Consider the following 18,691-nt stretch of genomic DNA (forward strand, 5'->3'; position numbering starts at 1 on the left):
GGTAGACAGAACAACGTGAGGGGTAAAGAGTGAAGGGTCCCCTGCCTGTGGAGACGTAGACAGAAACCTGATCACGTTGCAGCTTATAGGCCCCTGGGTTGAGGAGGTTTATCTGCATTTAGAGAGAAGTGGAGAATCACGATGCACCCTCTAGTCTGTAACAGAGAGTTTGGACATTTCCCACCACAGGCAACCAAAGAGAGCCAATGAGAAGAATAACCTGACCCATGACGACTGTGGGAAATCTTTCTGCCATGTGGAGAGTAAATTACAGCAGGGTGAGACCACAGGTAAGGGAACCTGTTAGGATTGCAACAGAAGTGGTAAGGGTTTCGACTAAATCAGTAGAAATAAAAATGGATGAAAGAGAGTGATTTGAGAAGTGCTGATGCAAAAGACTGTACATTGGTATTCTTCCACTTTTCGTTGCCATTTTTAACCACTTTGGTAGGCCGTTTTAATTTCAAAGACTACCTAGTTTTTTCCACACCAGTGAGCCAAATCCTATGGGGAGGTAATGAACATAAGTGTGGCTGGCTTAGAATCTGGCCTCAGTAGAAGAAAAAATCTCCTTAAGAAATGTTTCTAGGGAGAGCGGCTGATCACAGTCCCGAGGTGCGGCAGAGCTCTGAGAAGGTGCTACATTATGGCTGACATGCAAAATCTGGTAGAAAGATTGCAGAGAGCGGTGGGCCGCCTGAAGGCAGGCTCCATGCCCCTGACACACACCGTGGGTGTAGAGACAGTGCTGCAAAAGCAGGAATGACTCCACAGGTGCAAGCGTTGGACTCACCGTTGGCCGGTCCTGTGGCAGAGTACCTCAAGGTCGGTGAAGAGACTGGGGGAGATGTGCAGAAGCTTGCAGAGATGGCCCACACGGGTCTGAAGTTGCAGCGAGCGCTCTTGGTTATAGCCTCTCAAGGCCAGCAGCCAGCAGGCAATAAGCTTTCTGATTTGTTGGCACCCATCTCCAAGCAGATCCAAGAAGTGATAACCTTTGGGGAGAAGAACCGAGGCAGCAAGTTCAATCACCGGTCAGCTGTCAGCGAAGGTATCCAGGCCCTGGGCTGGGTGGCTATGGCTCCCAAGTCTGGTCCCTAAGTGAAGGAAATGAATGATGTTGCCACGTTTTACACAAACTGACTCCTCAAGGAGTACAAAGATGTGGGCTGGGTCAAAGGTTACTTGAGTATATGGACAGAGCTGCCGGCTTACATTAAAGAGTTCCATACCACTGGACTGGCCTGGAGCTAAACCAGGCCGTGGCAAAAGGACTGAGTGGATTGCCATCTGGACCCTCTGCTGGATCGGGTCCTCCCCCTCCACGCCCAGGCCCACCTCCCCCCGAGTCCCCACCAGTTCAGGCTCAGATGAGTCTGCTTCCTGCTCAGCACTGTTTGCACAGATTAATCAGGGGGAAAGCATCACACATGCCCTGAAACTTGTATCTGATGACATGAAGACTCAAAAGAACCCTGCCTTGAACGCTCAGACTGCTCCAGTATGAAGTGGCCCCAAACCATTCTCTGCATCTAAACCAGGAGTCAGCCCATCCCCCAAACCAGTCACAAAGAAGGAGCCAGTTCTACCTGAACTGAAGGGCAAGAAGTGGAGAGTGGACAATCAGGAGAATGTTTCCAACCTGGTGATAGATGACACAGAGCTGAAACAGGTGGCTTACATATTCAAGTGTGTCAACTCAACATTGCAAATCAAGGGCAAAATTAACTCTGCTACAATAGATAACTGTAAGAAACTCTGTCTGGTGTTCAATGACGTGGTGGGCATCATGGAGATAATCAACTGTAGGGATGTCAAAGTTCAGGTAATGGGTAAAGTGCCAACCATTTCCATCAACAGAACAGATGGCTGCCACGTTTACCTGAGCAAGAATTCCCTGGATTGTGAGATAGTCAGTGCCAAATCTTCTGAGATGAATGTCTTCATGCCTACAGAAGGTGGTGACTTCAATGAGTTCCCAGTCCCTGAGCAGCTCAAGACCATATGGAATGGGCAGTAGTTGGTCACCGCAGTGACAGAAATTGCTGGATAAGCAAAGTGCCACCGGGTTCTTTGCCCTCTCCCTCACAGCGTGGGATAAATCTGTATCAAGATGGTTCTTTTCTAGACTTCCTCTACCTTTCTGCTCTTAAACTGCTTCTCTGCTTTGAGAAGCACAGCTACCTGCCTTCACTGAAATATCCTTCAGGCTGAGATCTGGGGTGGGATAGCAGGTCTTTGATCTTCTGCAGGAAGGTGCAGCTTTTCTGTATTAGCTCAACCATACAGCCAGTCCATTCTTAAGGAACTGCACATCAGGACAGGTGTGTTTTAGCTTTCAGCCTTTGGGGCTATTTGACCATAAAATAGTCTTTGGGGAAGAAGAAAGCAGTCCCCAGGAATTAACAGATCAGAACGTTCACAGAAGTTAATCTTTTTCTAACAATGAGCGTGAAGGTAGCAGAACCTGGTGTGACCCTAGTTGGTTCTTCTAACTTAAACTAACTTTCACTATTGACAAGTGAGGCAAGGGTTGCACAGGACCAAAGGCTGAAGCTTGGCCATCTAGCATTCCAAGCAAAATGATTTCCTATAAGCATTCCTTTTCTTCTGCATTCCATCCTGTATCTGCCCGAACCTGAGATAGTAGGTTGTCCTGTGTTAGCTGCCGGGGTGGTGCCCTGCACCCAGGCCAGCTAAAGGAGTCTTGGACCCTTCCTCTCTCTGGGGCCCCTGCCCACCACCTTCCTACAGAGATGACTTAAAAAGAGAGAGAGAAAAAAAGGAAAACCACACCATTCCCAGGAATCTGGCTTCCCTTTCTCCTTCCATGCTGGGTGCCCATGATCCATCTTCATTGCTTCCTTTGCCCTGTCATGCTCAACAGCTTTTGGCTTCTGTCTGGGCACCTGAACAGAGGACTAAAATCTCCATTGCAGGCTGGTTTTAGGTCTTGTGTAAAAATCTTGCACAGAATTGCTATTGTAAATTTCAGCTTTTCCTCTAGGACAAACACTTTACCAAAATATGCAACTTTTTTTGGTGGGAAGAGAGATTGTCCTGTGACTTCTACCCATTTCCTGAGGCCTGTGGAAATGAACCTTTATGTACTTAAAGTTATACAGAAAATAGAATAATATTAAAACAAAACAAAAAAAAGAAATGTTTCTAGAAGCCAATTCTACTAGCTCCATAATAGACTCCATTTTATCCATAAAATATAAAAATACTAGTACATCCTATCCTGATATTCCGATATAGAGGCACCATGTCTGTGTTGAGCCCCTGTGTGTAGTTTTCTTAGTGACTTTGCAAGCGGAAAGCATCAAGCTGCTCCCTTGCTCTCTCCATGTGTTAAAACCATCAGGGTTGTAATGGGCATCTTTGGATCAGATACCTTCTGGCTCTTGCCGTCTTTGTTGCCTGCATGCTGAAAGATAAGGGTTTGGCCAACCAGCCAGGGCTTGCACAGGGGAGCTCACAGGGTCTCGCTCACGCCTGGCAGCATCTGGACACTCGGTGTCATTATGCAAGTTATCATCAATCAGCAGGCAGCTGCTTTTACGACTTCCAGGCAGCAAGGCAAACATTTGCGCTTGTGGTTTCCTCCCCAAGCGTGCTGGACCCAGGGCCCATCAGACAAGAGAACTGCACACACAATCACTGCCCACTGCTCAGGACCACTTGAACAGCTGTTCCAGGCTGGTGTCGGGATGCTCACCTGGCAGCCCTGTTGAAGTGCAGAGGAAGATGTGCAGATTAGAGCCTGTTTGCTCAACACAAAGGGCTTTCTGTGAAAGAACCACAGGGAGGCCGGGGAGGGAGAAGCGAAGCTGAGGATAAATCTAACAAGACATTTCTTCATAAAACAGACCAGATGATGTAGACACAGGGGTGTACAAGACCAGCTGAAAACAAAATGCAAAAAAACCCCACCACAAATAGAAACCATTTGGATCCTGATGGAATGACAGTGAGGCTGGCCAGCTGTGTTCAAGGAATAAGAAGAAGGAACACTGATTCCATAACCAACGAATAAATACTTATTAAGCACGTGCCATGCACCCAGCCATCTAGGATACAAGATGAAAAGCAAGGACCCAACAGCCCAGGGAATTTGCAGTCTTGTTAGGCAGATAAGACACACCCATGGGAACAAGGTAGGCATAAATGGCACTTGATGTCAAAAGCTGAACTTCACTATATGGAACTCGCAGGAAGGATGGGAATCAGGGTATCCTAAATAGGTGATTTTCTGTGAGTGAAGTCCTTTAGGCCTCTCAGCAGATGTAGGTGGGCAACACCCCTAGTTTAAAAGGGTCACAGTGAGTCCAAATAAACAGGAAATGCTCCAGGGTTTAGAATGTGTGCACCAGAATCTCCCAGGAGCTTTTAAATTTTTCATTGCACAGAATCACACAGCTGTTGTTAAAATGCAGAGTCCTGAACCCCACACTAGAGAAACTTTTTAAATAGGTCTGAAATGGGGCCCCAGGAATCTGCATTTTAAGCAAACATCGCAGGTGTTTCCAATGTAGCTGGCTCCCAGCCTTTACTTTGAGAAATACTGCATTAAAGGGGAAAATGAACTAAAGGGATTTAGACTAAAGTTTTCCTAAAGTATTAATCTGTACCTGCTATGGAGCCTTCTGTGATCTCCTTGGAATTACATTGTTAAAAATGGTATGTTTATGGGCATTATTTTTTGAGTGAGAAAGGCAAAATATTCCTTATATTCTTCAAAGGGTCTGCCCACAACTTTACCTCCAGAGCTAATAATCTCTAAAGATGTTTGCGTGTATGTGCTTATTTATTTAGAAAGCCACTTATTCAATTCCTCCATCCCCAATCTAGACCTGGAAATCTCATTCTACTTAACTTCTATGGTTTCCACCTTTGTCAGGTCCTTTCCAAAACTGAGTGCAACAAATCACTCCAACATCTGGGCTCTCCAACACCTGATATTTACCTACACTATGGGACTCACCCCATTCCATCATGAGTATTTGTTTAAGTGTCTGTTCTGTTTCCCCAGAGGGAATATGAGGCAGTTGACAGCAGGGACCATGCTACTGAGTTGCTCCAGATACTTTGCATAACCATCACCTAACGTTTCAGAAAGAATTCAATTCATAATTTCTAATAATTGAATGAATGTATATGTTGAATGTTGAGAGAATGTGATAGAGAATAGAGGAAATTTGTTCCTGTTTCTTCTTCCTACCTGAATCCGTAATTCAAGAACAGTTTGGTGTTGAAGACAATTCAAGATAAAGAGATTTCACTAACCCAGCTAAAGTCCTTATATCCTTGAATATTCAACCAGAATCCTGGCACTTCCATGTCCAATGATGTGTGGTCCAGTTTTTCAAGATGTCAGATAAAACAGAGCCCTTACAACAAATATGATACAATTAGAATTATAGCCATGATCAACCTACAGAGGTGTTTTTCTGCAATGGCATAACTAATCCCATCTCACACTGAGAGAAACAGTTAAATCTTAGTGCTCCCAGCCTTGGTTATTGTCAGACAGGGACCTCCCTGGTTTGAGGAATGACTGCTAGTTATCACTCCCCATGCCTACCCCAGGCCTGTAAGCCACGTTCCCTGCCACAAATCCTGCCTAGATCTCCCTCAAAACACATTAATTTTCAGCTGTGGAAGAAATTTACTTTCCTTCAAGCAGAGAGCTGTTTCTGGCCAGAGGCTTTTAGCGGATAAGCAAGAGCTCTAAACAACTCTTCATCCCCTTCTGCCTGTAATCTGGAATTTTCAATCACTCAACCCCGGCGTTGGAAGACTTCAGCTTAGCAGGAGCAGCAGCTTCAAACCATGTTTGCAGTTAGCAAGTAATGAGGCTGTTTGTGCGGCTGACAAGAACAGACTTTGTTGGCACTGCTTCTATTGTGTGCCTGAGATTGCATTCACGTCGCTGGAAAGGAAACGACGATGCCACCCTGGAAGTGTTGGGGGCCCCTTGGGGGGGAGACAGCAGTTCTTTTTACTTTGGGGGGAAAAATGGCTGTAATATCTATGTGTCACAGATATTTCTACTGAAGCCTGTGGTGGTAGAATTCTGGGGAAAACATTACTCCGGGTGGAAGAAACCGCTCAGTGGATCACCTGAGAAAGGCAGTGGTGGCTGAAAGAGCTGAAGATGGCCCTCAGTTCAGGAAATACTTGGGTCTTGCAACAGGAAGAGCAAACAGCAATAAATTAGATAAAATCAGTGGTTATTGACTCTTTTGTGTGTTTATTTGTTGATTTGGGGGGGTTTTGGTGTATTTATTTGCAGTAATTAGTTAAAATGCTTTCAATTGTTAATTTGTCTGTTTTTTGTTTGATTTGGGGGTTTATTGTTTGTTCTTGTTTATTTAGCCAACAAGTGGCACAGGAGAAATTTCCTCAGGGTTAAGGGTCTGGGAGTACCCATCTATCTCAGTCTACTGTTCTTTAATGAATTAATTCATTTTAAAAAATCCAACACATATTTATTGAGCACCTACTCTGTTGTGGGTCTTCTTCTAGATTCTGAGGATTATAGATAGGAATGAGATGGGCATGACCTCACCTCCAAAGAGATCATATTCTCATCAGCAAAGGCAGACAAGAATCGTGTAAATTATCGTTGTAATTACCAGGAAGAAAATCAATCAGGATAGGTGACAGTGACTAGAGTTAGGAGGGCATTTTAGACTGGACAGTCAATAAAGGTTTCTCTTAGCAGACCTGAAATCTGAAAGATAAGAAGGCAGCCATGCAATGGCCTAAGGGATAATATTTAAAATCAGAGGAAATCATAGCAAATTCAAAGTCTATAAGATGGTTATGAACTTGAAAAACTCTAGGAAGAGTAAGGTGCCCAATATGGTTGGAGCAGAAAGATCTAAAGAATAAGTAGTCTGGGATAAGGATGAGAGCGAAGCAGGAACTGGATCATACAGGCTTTATAGGTCATGACAAGGGGCTTGAGTTGGAAACCAAGGGAGGGTTAATGTGGGAAAGTTGCATAATCAAATTTAGATTACCCTAAGATTATTCTTACAGTTGTGTGGAAAAAGACCGTAGAACGACAGAGCAGGTGGATCACTGAGGACACAATCATAGCTGTCCACGGTGGAGAGGATGGAAGCTTGAATGAGGATGGTGGTGGCATGGATGGAGAGAAGAGATGGATTCCGAATATAGCTGAGGGTAGATCTAAGAGGACTTGTTAATGGATTTGATGTTGAAGTAAGAGAGAAGAATCAAAGGTAAATCTTAGGTTTCCAAGCTTTTAGATAACAAACTTGTATATTGCACATTAATTTTTTTCTTAATCAACATTTCTAGGATGCTCTTCAGTGTGTTTAGGGGTAATTGGCATATTTTTGGTGATCACAGTAATTTCAAGCATATACAGCTTATTGATGTGAAGGACAGGAGTGGTATAAGCAGATGAATAACTTACGCATGTAGAATTGGCAGGAAATTATATAAATCAAAACACAGGTGGAAGTAGGGATTGAGAGAAAATGGATTCCACATAAGTATTTTGGAGACAGTGCTTCCAGATACACTACATCTTTGTCCATTCACTGAGAACCATGAACTAGTGATTCTAAAGTCTTTTTATGTCCCCATCCCTTTGAGCAGTGTGCATTCCCACTACACACTCAATAAAAATTTTTTTTTGAAAATATGGATGGGTGGATGAATAAACGATTATCATTCCGTCTATGAAAGATCGGAATAAGAGTGGAAAATAGCTGAGGCTTATTTATTCATACTTCTTTCTTTTGCTTTTGTTTGTATTCTCTTTTTTTCCCCCCACAAAGTAGAGCTCAATCCTCAGGCTAGATGAAGGAGGGTGAAGAAGACATACTCCTATGTATAGAACTTCTGGGAGACAAGAAATTTTTCTCCTCGAGCAGAGTTGGGAGACAATGGTCATACTATAAAGTAGGTATCCAAGACTTATTTGTTGAATATTTAAGGGAGCAATATATTATATGAGAAGAAATTGAAGGTCAGAAGGCACCTCTATGACCTCACAAAATAAGGCAGAGATAAGAATTTCCTTCCTCCTCAGCTGAGGTTATCTCTAATCAAAGGACATTTCTTCTTTCTTGCCTTGGTTCCAAAGTATCTCTCCATCCACTATTCCATCTTTTCCTTTCCCTTCTCTAAGTCCTAACTTTTCCTTTCCTTTCTCTAAGTTTTGTGGGGCTCGGAAGCCTGAGATCCTACACTGGGAGGTAAAAGTCATTATTTGCACCAGCAGTTGGGCTGCAGACTCATCTAACTCAGGCACCACCACAGCAGGGGGAAGAATGCTCCAGAACAGGTGCCTGAAGGCAAAGAACATTCAGGAAAAATTACATCTTATGAAGAATCATTGTCAAATTAAAACTTTTGTGAAAAAAGTTTCCCTAGAAGAGAGACTTCACCATAAATTATCTCTGTGAAGATATGGCCATCACTCTACTTGTCTGTAGGTGCTGTACACAGACGGCAGGAAAATTTCAGGGGCCTGATACCAGAATGCCAATCAATAGCTGTGGGTCAGGATGAGTCAGAGTCCCACCACTTTTCATCAGTTTGTGTCCTGCTTTCAGTCTTGGTGGATGATGAGTTGGCATCAAGTATATCTAAGTCTCCTAGAAATCGGTGTGTCAGATCCTTAACTGTCTCCAATGGCCAAGTGGTGGAGATGACCGTAAGTCTTACTCCAGGTTCTCAAACTGAAGTGTCATCATGGTCTCCTGGTTAGTTCCAGCCATGGCATCAGTTAAATAGCACCTGGATGTTTGGAATCCTCTGGCTGCCATATTGTGCTGTTGGGAAGCCTCCTGCCTCCCCTCTCCCCCCGGAAACACACACATACTTATTTGATGGTTACAGTGTGGCTTCTCTGAGAGCCATGAGACTTTTGCATAAGGTTCCCAAAGTACCAATCACTTACACTGTCATCTCAGGTGACTGGACACAAGGACCTGATCACAGACCTGGGCTATGGGTAAAGCATCCCCCTTAAGCCTTCTTGCCATTCTTTCTTTAAATATTTGCTTTTATCTTTTCCATGCTGGATGCTGTGTTAGACATCATCAATACTGAGATGAATATGCCCCTGCTTTCAATGAGTACCTAGTCTAATGAGCAGAAAGAAATACAGAAATAGGCATTTATAGTGGCTGATCAAATAGATATTAGAAGGAAATCAGAATTTCATCAGACTTGATTACAATATTTTTCAGGACCTGTGTCTGAGCTTTGTCTAGTTCACAATACAGATAGAATTGAGGAGATGACAAGGAAACAATAATAACCAAGCATCTTTGGGCCAGACTTCCATTGTATTAAGAAAATAAATTTGTGTTCAGAAAAAGCTCTTAGCCTCTCTTATTTTTCCAACCCTGGCATGAAGCAAGGCTCACCACAGAATTCCTCAAACATATGAATTAACTGGCTGCCTTCAGACTGAACATCTTCACCAGCTCTCCTCTCTGTTGGTTCTGAATAATCTGTGGTCTCCAGGAGCTGTTCTCTCCTTCCCTACCTTATCATTTTCTGCTGGAGCAATTGTCCTAAAATGCACATTAAATCCTAAATGAGGAATGGCAAACTGCTCATGCTTTGAATAGGAAAGAAACCAGCCCGTTGTCTTGCTTCCATCCTGAGAACAGCCAACAGATGGGCGGCATAGGTGAGTGCCAAATACGTGCCATTATCATAACAGCAGAGTCTAATATTTACAGTTGTGTCCCAGCACAATGCTGAGGCTTTTACATTTAGTGGGCATTTGGGATCCTCCTCCTACTTTTTTGTTAACTGTTATCTGATGATTCTCTATGTCTAAAGATGCCAGAAGTGAATTTCAGCTATTGGGAAAAATTACTCTCCTACCTGTCTCGCTCCCATACCATGCAGTGCTATAGGCAGTGTGAACACACTGACTCTTTCTTTTCTCCTCCCTCTCAAAGACAAGGTGCAGACCCCCGACCTGTGCAGCAATTTGTCATTATTATTGTGATCATTAGTAATAACAGGTTGGTGTTGTAGAGTGCCTTTCTTAACAGCTTGAATCACTTCCCTTTGATATTAACTCATTTACTCCCCCAAGTTAATTTTTTATCGAAAATATATCTGAGTAGTGGGGTGGGTAGTGGAGGATGCATAAAAAGATTCCTTGAAATTTTGAAATTATATTATTTACAATTATATTCATTCTTCCTTCTGCATTGCCACTCCACAGCCAATTTTCTATTTCAATCAGATTCTATTCATCTCTTTACGCATCACATTTCAAGAACTGTTAACGTAAACTGTAAGTATGGAAATAAATATCCCTATCTTTGGCCAATTGTACCTATTTACTTACCACTTCCACGTAAGTGGGGATTATCTTCTTTTTACTTAATAGTCTCAATTTCAGAAATGATCTTTTGTGATAATGCTTTCTCTGGGTTTCCTGTACATCTAAAATGATTATTTTCACTTATACTTTTTAGCCCTAGGGGATCCAGCAGAGATTTCATTAAGAACATTTTCTCCTTCATTCTGATCTCCACTATTAGCGTTTTCCCTTGTTTTTCTTAAGATTCATAGTCACCATGACTTTATCATTCTGTAATTTGACCTTGGTCTATCTCAATCTTCTTAGTTTTTTCATCTATTCAATATTCTTTTCTAGTCAAAGTGGACTATATACCTATTCCTAGTATGCTTCTGCCCTCCTGTTTCTGTACAACTTATGGTCTTTTCCCCTCACTAAAATATTCTCTGTTCTCCCACACCTGACTTGTTTATTCATCTCTGAATTCACCCTTTTTTGCTTAATTCTGTCTGGACACCCACAATCATGAAAAAGTCATCCTTCTATAAACTTCCATATTACTTTATTTATCATTCTCATATATTATACTCTACTTAGTATTACATTCACTTATAATTTTGATGTGTAAATAAGTATATTAGACTAAATGCACCTCGAGGGCAGGAAAATAGTCTTGGTCACTGTTGTATCTGAAACACAATGATGATCAATGATACTTGTTGAATGTATTAACGCCTAGCACTTTCTACTTACCCAACTAAGTATTTGCTGAATTTGAGATGGGTGAATGAATGGTTTAATGAAGAAAGTTCTCAAAATTAAATGTTGCCCAGAAATGTGTTAGTCAACAAGGAAAGAGAATGACATTGTAGAGAGGGGTAGCTGAGTCTTATTGCTCCCAACCCCTGTCTCTGAAGTTACATCATCTACTTGTGGATATACCACCCTAGGATGGCTCTGGTGGCACTACTCCAGACCAAGTTTAGCATCATAAATAACCCCTTAGCTTCAGGACCAGGCTAGGTCATATCATCAGATCTTTATAAGGGCTTCCATTATGATGAAAAAATATACAGTAAATCTTTCTCTTTTTTTGCATGTTAAGACTATATTTTTAGAGAAGTTTTAAGTTCACAGTACAATGAAGAGGTAGGTACAGAGATTTCTCATATACCCCTCACCTCCTCCGTTATCATCACTGTCCACCAGAATGGATATTTGTTACGATTAATGAACCTATATTGACACATCATTATCACCCAAAGTCTATAGTTTACATTAGGGTTCGCTCCTGGTGCTGTACATTCTATGGGTTTGGACAAATGTATAATGGCATTAAAGTATCTTACAGATAGTTTCACTACCCTAAAAATTCTCTGTACTCTGCCTATTAATTTTACCTTCCCCCAATCCCTAACCATTGATTATTTTACTGTCTTCATAATATTGCCTTTTCTAGAATGTCCTTTAGTTGAAATTATACAGTATGTGCCTTTTCAGATTGGCTTCTTTCACTTAATAGTGTTCATTTAGTTTCCACCATGTCTATACATGATTTAATAGCTCATTTCTTTTTAGCACTGAATAATATTCCATCGTCTACAGGTACCACAGTTTATTCACTCACTAGTTACTGAAGGGCATCCTGGTTGCTCCCAAAGTTTGGCAATTGTGAATAAAGCTGCTATAAACATCTGTGTACATGCTTTTGTGTGGACATAAGTTTTTAGCTCCTTTGACTAAATACCAAGAAGCACGACTGCTGGATCATATGGTAAGAGCCTGTTTAGGCTTTCAAGAAACTGCCTAACTCTTCCAAAGTGGCCGTAACCATATAGAATTTCCACCAGCAATGAATGAATGAAAATTCCTATTGCTCCACATCCTTGCTCGCATTTAGTGTTGTTAGTGCTCTGGAATTTAGCTACTCCAATAGGTATGTAGTTGTATCTCATTGCTGTTTTAATTTGCATTTCTCTTATGACATGAAGCATCTTTTCATATGTTTATTTGCCATCTATATATCTTCTTTGTGAAGTGCCTGTTAAGGTCTTTGGCCCATGCTAAAAATCAGGTTGTTTATTTTCTTTATTGTTGAGTTTTAAGAATTCTTTATTTTGTCCTTTACCAGATATGTCTTTTGTAAATATTCTCTCCTAGTCTGTGGCTTGTCTTTTTATTCTTTTGCTGTTGTCTTTTGCAGAGCTGAAGTTTTAAATTATAATAACATCCATATTTCAATTATTTATTTCATGAACTGTGCCTTTGGTAATGTATCTGAAAAGTGTTACCAAACCTAATGTCACCTAAGTTTTCCTCTATATCTTCTAGGAGTTATATAGATTTGCACTTTACATTTAGGTCTGTGATCCATTTGGAGTTAATTTTTGTGAAGATGTAAGGCCTATCTCTAGATTCATTTTTTTGTCCAGTTATTCCAGCACCATTTGTTGAAAAGACTATTTTTCTGAATTGTATAGCCTTTGCTCCTTTGTCAAAGATCAGTTGACTATATTTACATGGATCTATTTCTGGGCCATTCTCTTCCATTGATGTATTTGTGTATTCTTTCACCAATATCACACTGTCCTGATTACTGTAAGTAAGTAAGACTTACTTTATAGTAAGTCTTGAAGTCCGGGGTACTAGTCCTCCTTCTTCTTCAATATTGTATTGGCTATCCTGTTTTGTGTGTGTGTGTGTGTGTGTGTGTGTGTGTCTCCATATAAACTTCAGAATTAGTTTGTTGATATCCACAAAATAAAGTGCTGGGATTTTAACTGGGATTGCATTGAATCTATAGATCAAGTTGGCAAGGACTCACATCTTAACAATATTAAGTTTTCCTATCCATGAACATGAAATATTTATCCATTTCATTTAGTTCTTCTTTGATTTCTTTCACCAAAGCTTTGTCATTTTCTTCACATAGATTTTGTGCATATTTTGATAGAGGTATACCTAAGTATTTCATTTGGGGAGGTACTAGTGTAAGTAGTACTGTGTTTTTAAATTCAAATTCCACTTGTTCATTCTTGGCATATAATAAAGCAATTGACTTTTGTGTATTAACCTAGTGTCCTGCAACCTTGATATAACTGCTTATTAATTCCAAGAGTTATTTCGTTGATTCAGATTTCCTCCGTAGGTGAATATGTCATCTGTGAAAAAGGACTGTCTTTTCTTCCTTCTTAATCAGTATAACTTTCATTTCCTTTCTTGTCCTATTGCATTAGCTAAGACTTGCCTAAATAGCATTTATAGTCTGTAAGTATAAATATTTATAACTATGTAGGAAACTTTACATTCATATAAACATTGGAAAGGTTCTGGTGACTGTACTGGTCTACAAAGAATGTCTTCTAACCCCCAGTTCAGTATTTTTTCTACCAGAGATAAACTATGTTGCTTTTCTTATCCCTCATGTTACATTTTCAGCGTTGAATGTCTCCACATCTGGGGTATTAAGGGTATATTAAGGCCCAAGGTTAACAGAGGAGGGATTATCAAATTAATAAACCTAGTATGGTAACTAGAAGAGTCTCCCAAATGCTACCAGTGTCACCAGGTAGTTCTGGATGGCTGAGAACTGCCTGTGAAGAAAGGTGGAAACAGAGATCCAAAGATTAGAGAAAGAATTGAAATAAGTGAGCGGGGAAGGTGAAAATGTACAGGAGGAAGAAAAGTGGTTGGGTGGGGGGTGGTGGGGAATTATCATCTAGCAATTGAGAACTGTCAGAGGCTCACCATGGTATTTAAGTGCTTAGAACTTCCTTAGAAGCAAGGCTTTTGGTGTCACCGGCATAGAGGTCTTATATTCATTCCACTTTCCGTTTATTATTTTGTTGCCATTTCTAGGATATGGATGCCTCCTGAAAATTGCTCCTTCAATGCAAAGGCTATTATGGTTGTCGAATGGTTCATTTCTGAATAAATAAATAAACAACCCCCCCATATGCACGTTTGTGTTTACATACTATATAAATAGGTATTTTCTGTAGAAAATTCATCCAAAAGATTATTTGGCTTTTAAGATTTCCAAATTTTATTTATTGAAAGCAAACCCCATAACTTCCTAAATTAATCTATTCTCTTCACTTTAACGGGAAGTTCCTAGTATTCTCACATCAGTCTTTTAAACGTGAGGGTATTCAAAAGTGAAAAAGTAGATATTTATGTAGAAACTTCAAAACTAATAAAAGGAAGTTAAATTATTCAGTTTACAAAATGAATAGACATTGTCAAGCCAGTCCTAAGTCTATCCACAGGAAATAAGATGACAATCTGTAGTTGTATTTTTAGACCATAAAATGTTACATCCAACGTACTTTAAGAAACAGAGTAAGACATCACATCTAGTTCTCTCTCCCTGCTCCCTAGGACACAGGCCATGAGACAGACACACCACATTTGTGGCCACCCCTTTGTGCTTGCTCGTACAAGCATACTATTGCACACACCCCATTCCTGCCCTGTCTACTCTCCACCTTTCTCCCAACCAATAGTTCAGCCAACTCACAATAATCTTTCAATACATACATCAGGTGCAGCCCCACAGTGACTCCAGAAATTTTTTAAGGGATATGTACAACCACATCCCTCATCTTAAGATTCAAAAGAAGGATTCTAGTGTGAATTGCATGTACATCAAGGAGGGAAGTAAGGAGAATCCATGCAACTGTCAATTTGCAAATACTTCTCTTAGAGGCAAACATGAGGAAGCAGGATAAAAGTGACATATAGACTCTAAAAGCAATTTGACACACTTATGTCAATGAACTTATATGGAAATTTTTATCTTTCCAAATTACTAGAGAAATAAGAATGAAAAGAATAAGGAGATTTCATTTTCAACTTTCAAATAGGAAACAACGTTTCTCAGCATTGGCTAAAGTTTAAGATAAACAACACCCTAACACCACTTGGCAAAGATTAATTGGAAAACTCTTTCAGGAGGGCCTTTTGCATATGTACCATTTATATTAAAATATGTGTGCATATTAAGTAAATAAATATTCTCCCACCAAGATATACTAAGGAAATAACCAAATATATATATGTATTTTATGTATGTAATTATTACACGTGTGAAAAAATTAGAAAACAGCATATACATTGAGTTATTTTAAATGATAGACTATTCATATCAGAATATGATATAGAAATTAATGGATATTGCCTACCCATTAATATCATATAAAAAGGATTTTTAATGACTTAGGAAATGCTTATATATACTCATCAGTTTAATTAAAAAAATAATATTGTATGATCCAAACTTGAAAATTAGAAACCATATCTCTAGGTACAGAGAATGTAATGATACAAACCATGTTGAACAGTTAGAGGTCATATATTTTTTATTATCTTAATTATTCCTTCCCTCAGTCATACATTTCTTTAATTATTCAACAAATGTCCACTGAGCTGTGGCTTTGTCCCACAGAGTGCACTAGACACAGGCAATAATCATCAGTGAACAAGGGACTTATATTTTAGGCCCTCAGAAAAAAAATTTTAGAGTATTTTCAGTCCATATTTATTCTCTTAGATGTTCTGCTAAGATTTCCTTGGGGCGTGCCCCACCTTGTAGAGAAATTCTGAGAAGTAATATGTATATGCATTCATGGGTTTTTTGTGTGTGATTCACCATCACATTCACATTAATTGAAAAGTAAGTAACTAAACCTTCTGAAAATGTTTTAAATTTATTTATTCATTCCTTCAACAAATTTATAGTACCTACTATATATTAGACCCTATTCTGGTTCAGTGAAAGAGACCCAATCCTATATATTTGGAGCTTGTGTTTAGAACAATAGATTCTGAACACTTGTCCTCGTATGACATTTTATCTGCAAAATGGCAAATGTAACAAAAAATTCATGTATTTTCAAAGAGCTATATATATGTTTAATACTTGGTGCTAAAATATTTTTGTTACTATTTGCAATCACTCCCCAAAGCAGAAAAGAATATTAGATATAAATCTAACAAACATGTATAGGATCTGTAAGCTGAAAACTACAAAATGCTAATGAAAGAAATCAATAAGTGGAGACATCCTGTGTTCACAGAATGGAAGACTCAACATAGTAAAGATGTCAGTTCTCCACAAATTATCTACAGCTTTAACACGATTATTGTCAAAAACCCCAGGAGGATTCCTTGTAGATATAGATAAATTGATTCTAAAATTTATATGGAAAGGCAGAGGAATTAGAATAGCAAAAATAATTTTGAAAAAGAAGAAGTTGGAGGAATCACACTAGTTAATTTTTAAGACTTGCTGTATAGCTATGTAATCAAGACAACGTGATATTAGCAAAAGAATAGACATATAGATCAATGAAACAGAACAGAGAATTTGGAAATAGGCCCACATACAGTATGATTTTTGACCAATATGCAAAAGTGATTCAACAGAGAAGCACAGTCTTTTCAAAAAATGGCGCTTGAACAATTGGACATTTACAGGCAAAACAAAACAAACAAGAACCTGGAACAAAAGCCCATACCTAAAAAGAAGAACTTGAATAGATTATAGGTCTAAATATAAACAGTAAAATTATCAAACATCTAGAGGAAAATGATGAAGAAAATCATGACCTAGGACTAAGCAAAGAGTTCTTAGACATGACACCAAATGTCATGATACAAAAAAGTTAAAGTTAATACATCGGTTCTCATCAAAATTCAAAACGTCTTTTATGCCAAAGACTTTGTTATGTTACAATGATGAAAACGAAGGCCATAGATGCAGAGAAAATATTTGCAAACTACATATCCAGAATATATAAAGAACTCTCTAAACAGTAAGAAAACAAACAATCTAGTTAGAAAATGGGCAACAGTCTTGAATAGACATTTCACCAAAGATGATACATGGATAGCAAATAAGCGTATGAAAAAATAAATATATTCAGCATTTGTGATGATTAATTTTATGTGTCAACTTGACTGGGTTAATGGATGCCCAGATAGTTGGTAAAAAGAGTATTTCTGTGTGTGTCTGTGAGGATGTTTCAGGAAGAGATGAGCATCTGAATCCATAGATTGAATAAAAAAGGTATACAACCAGTGTGGGTGGTGATCACCTAACCCACTGAGAGGCTGAATAGAACAAAAAGGTGGAGAGAGGGCAAATCTGCTCTCTGCTGAGTTGGGACATGCATCTTCTCCTGCCTTTGGATATCCGTGCTCTGGGTTCTAGGGCCTTCAGACTCAGACTGGGATTTAGGCCACTGGTTCCCCTGGTTCTTTGGGTCTGTACACCACTGGCTTTCCTGGGCCACAAGCTTGCAGAGAGCAAATTGTGGGAGGTTTCAGCCTCCACAATCACATAAGCCAACTCTTTATAATAAATCTCTTTCTATATTTCTATGTATAATATATTAGACTGGTTCTGATTCTCTGGAGAACTGTGACTAAAACACATACTTTTCTACAAAAGCTGTGAAGGAAATTCCAAAGTCTGAGATCTGGTGTAGTGGATACTGATCCTGACAAATCCCAAAGTCCATTTTCCAACACTTGTCTTTCTGAAATACTTGAAATATGATGATCCCAAGAAAGTACCCCTAATGTGATCTTAGAAGTGTGGGAGCCATATCTGGTTTTTCAACCATCTATCTTTTTACTAGTACCTGAAGCATAGCAATGCTCATTTGTATAACAGATGAATGAATGAGTTAAGGCTTATGACTTCATGTGTAATTAACACAAAAGTAGAGCTATCAAGACTGTGTTTTCTTTCTTTGTGGATTTCCAGACCTGAAACTCCTCAGTGAACTCAGCATAATGACCATAGCTAATAATACTGTATTGTTTACTTGAAATTTGTGAAGAGAATAGGTATGCAGTGTTCTCACTATACCAAAAAAAAAAAAAAAAAGGTTAACTGTGTGAGATGATGGATATGTTAATTAACTTGATTGTGGTGATCACTTCACAATGTATATGTACATGAAATCATCATGTTGCACACCTTAAAAATATTCATTTCTATTTCTCAATTATAACTCTTTAATGCTGTAAAATAATTTCAAAAACATTTCTGGACAAGCATTAAGTATAAATGTTAGAAGAGTGTTGGATAAAATGTATTTAAATGATCAAAATAAAAACACTTTAGATATTTTAAAATAAAAAATCTTTTAGTTAAGAGAGGAATTTTTCCTAAATTTTTTTTTCTTTCTCCCTTTTAATGGTCTTTCTTTAAAAAAAAATCCTAGTTCTACAATTAGTGTTGCAAGGAGGGCACAATTCTAAAATCTAATCAGAAATGCTCCCATCTTCTCTTACCTTCATAGTGTTTACAAGTATTTTAACCTATAACATTCTTCCAATCATGCACAGACTGTAATTAGCAAA

The 18,691-nt window shown here is 39.2% G+C and overlaps 1 pseudogene across 1 annotated transcript; it reads left to right on the forward strand.

The window, feature by feature from the left end:
* Positions 1–240: 240 nt before the first annotated feature.
* LOC308628755 (adenylyl cyclase-associated protein 1-like) lies at positions 241–3,127 on the forward strand (annotated as a pseudogene). The gene has a single exon. The product of its transcript is annotated as an adenylyl cyclase-associated protein 1-like (transcript).
* Positions 3,128–18,691: the final 15,564 nt, after the last annotated feature.

The sequence above is a fragment of the Mesoplodon bidens genome (genome assembly GCF_964165515.1).
Source record: "Mesoplodon bidens genome assembly, chromosome: 15".
In the NCBI taxonomy this organism is placed as follows: Eukaryota; Metazoa; Chordata; class Mammalia; order Artiodactyla; family Ziphiidae; genus Mesoplodon; species Mesoplodon bidens.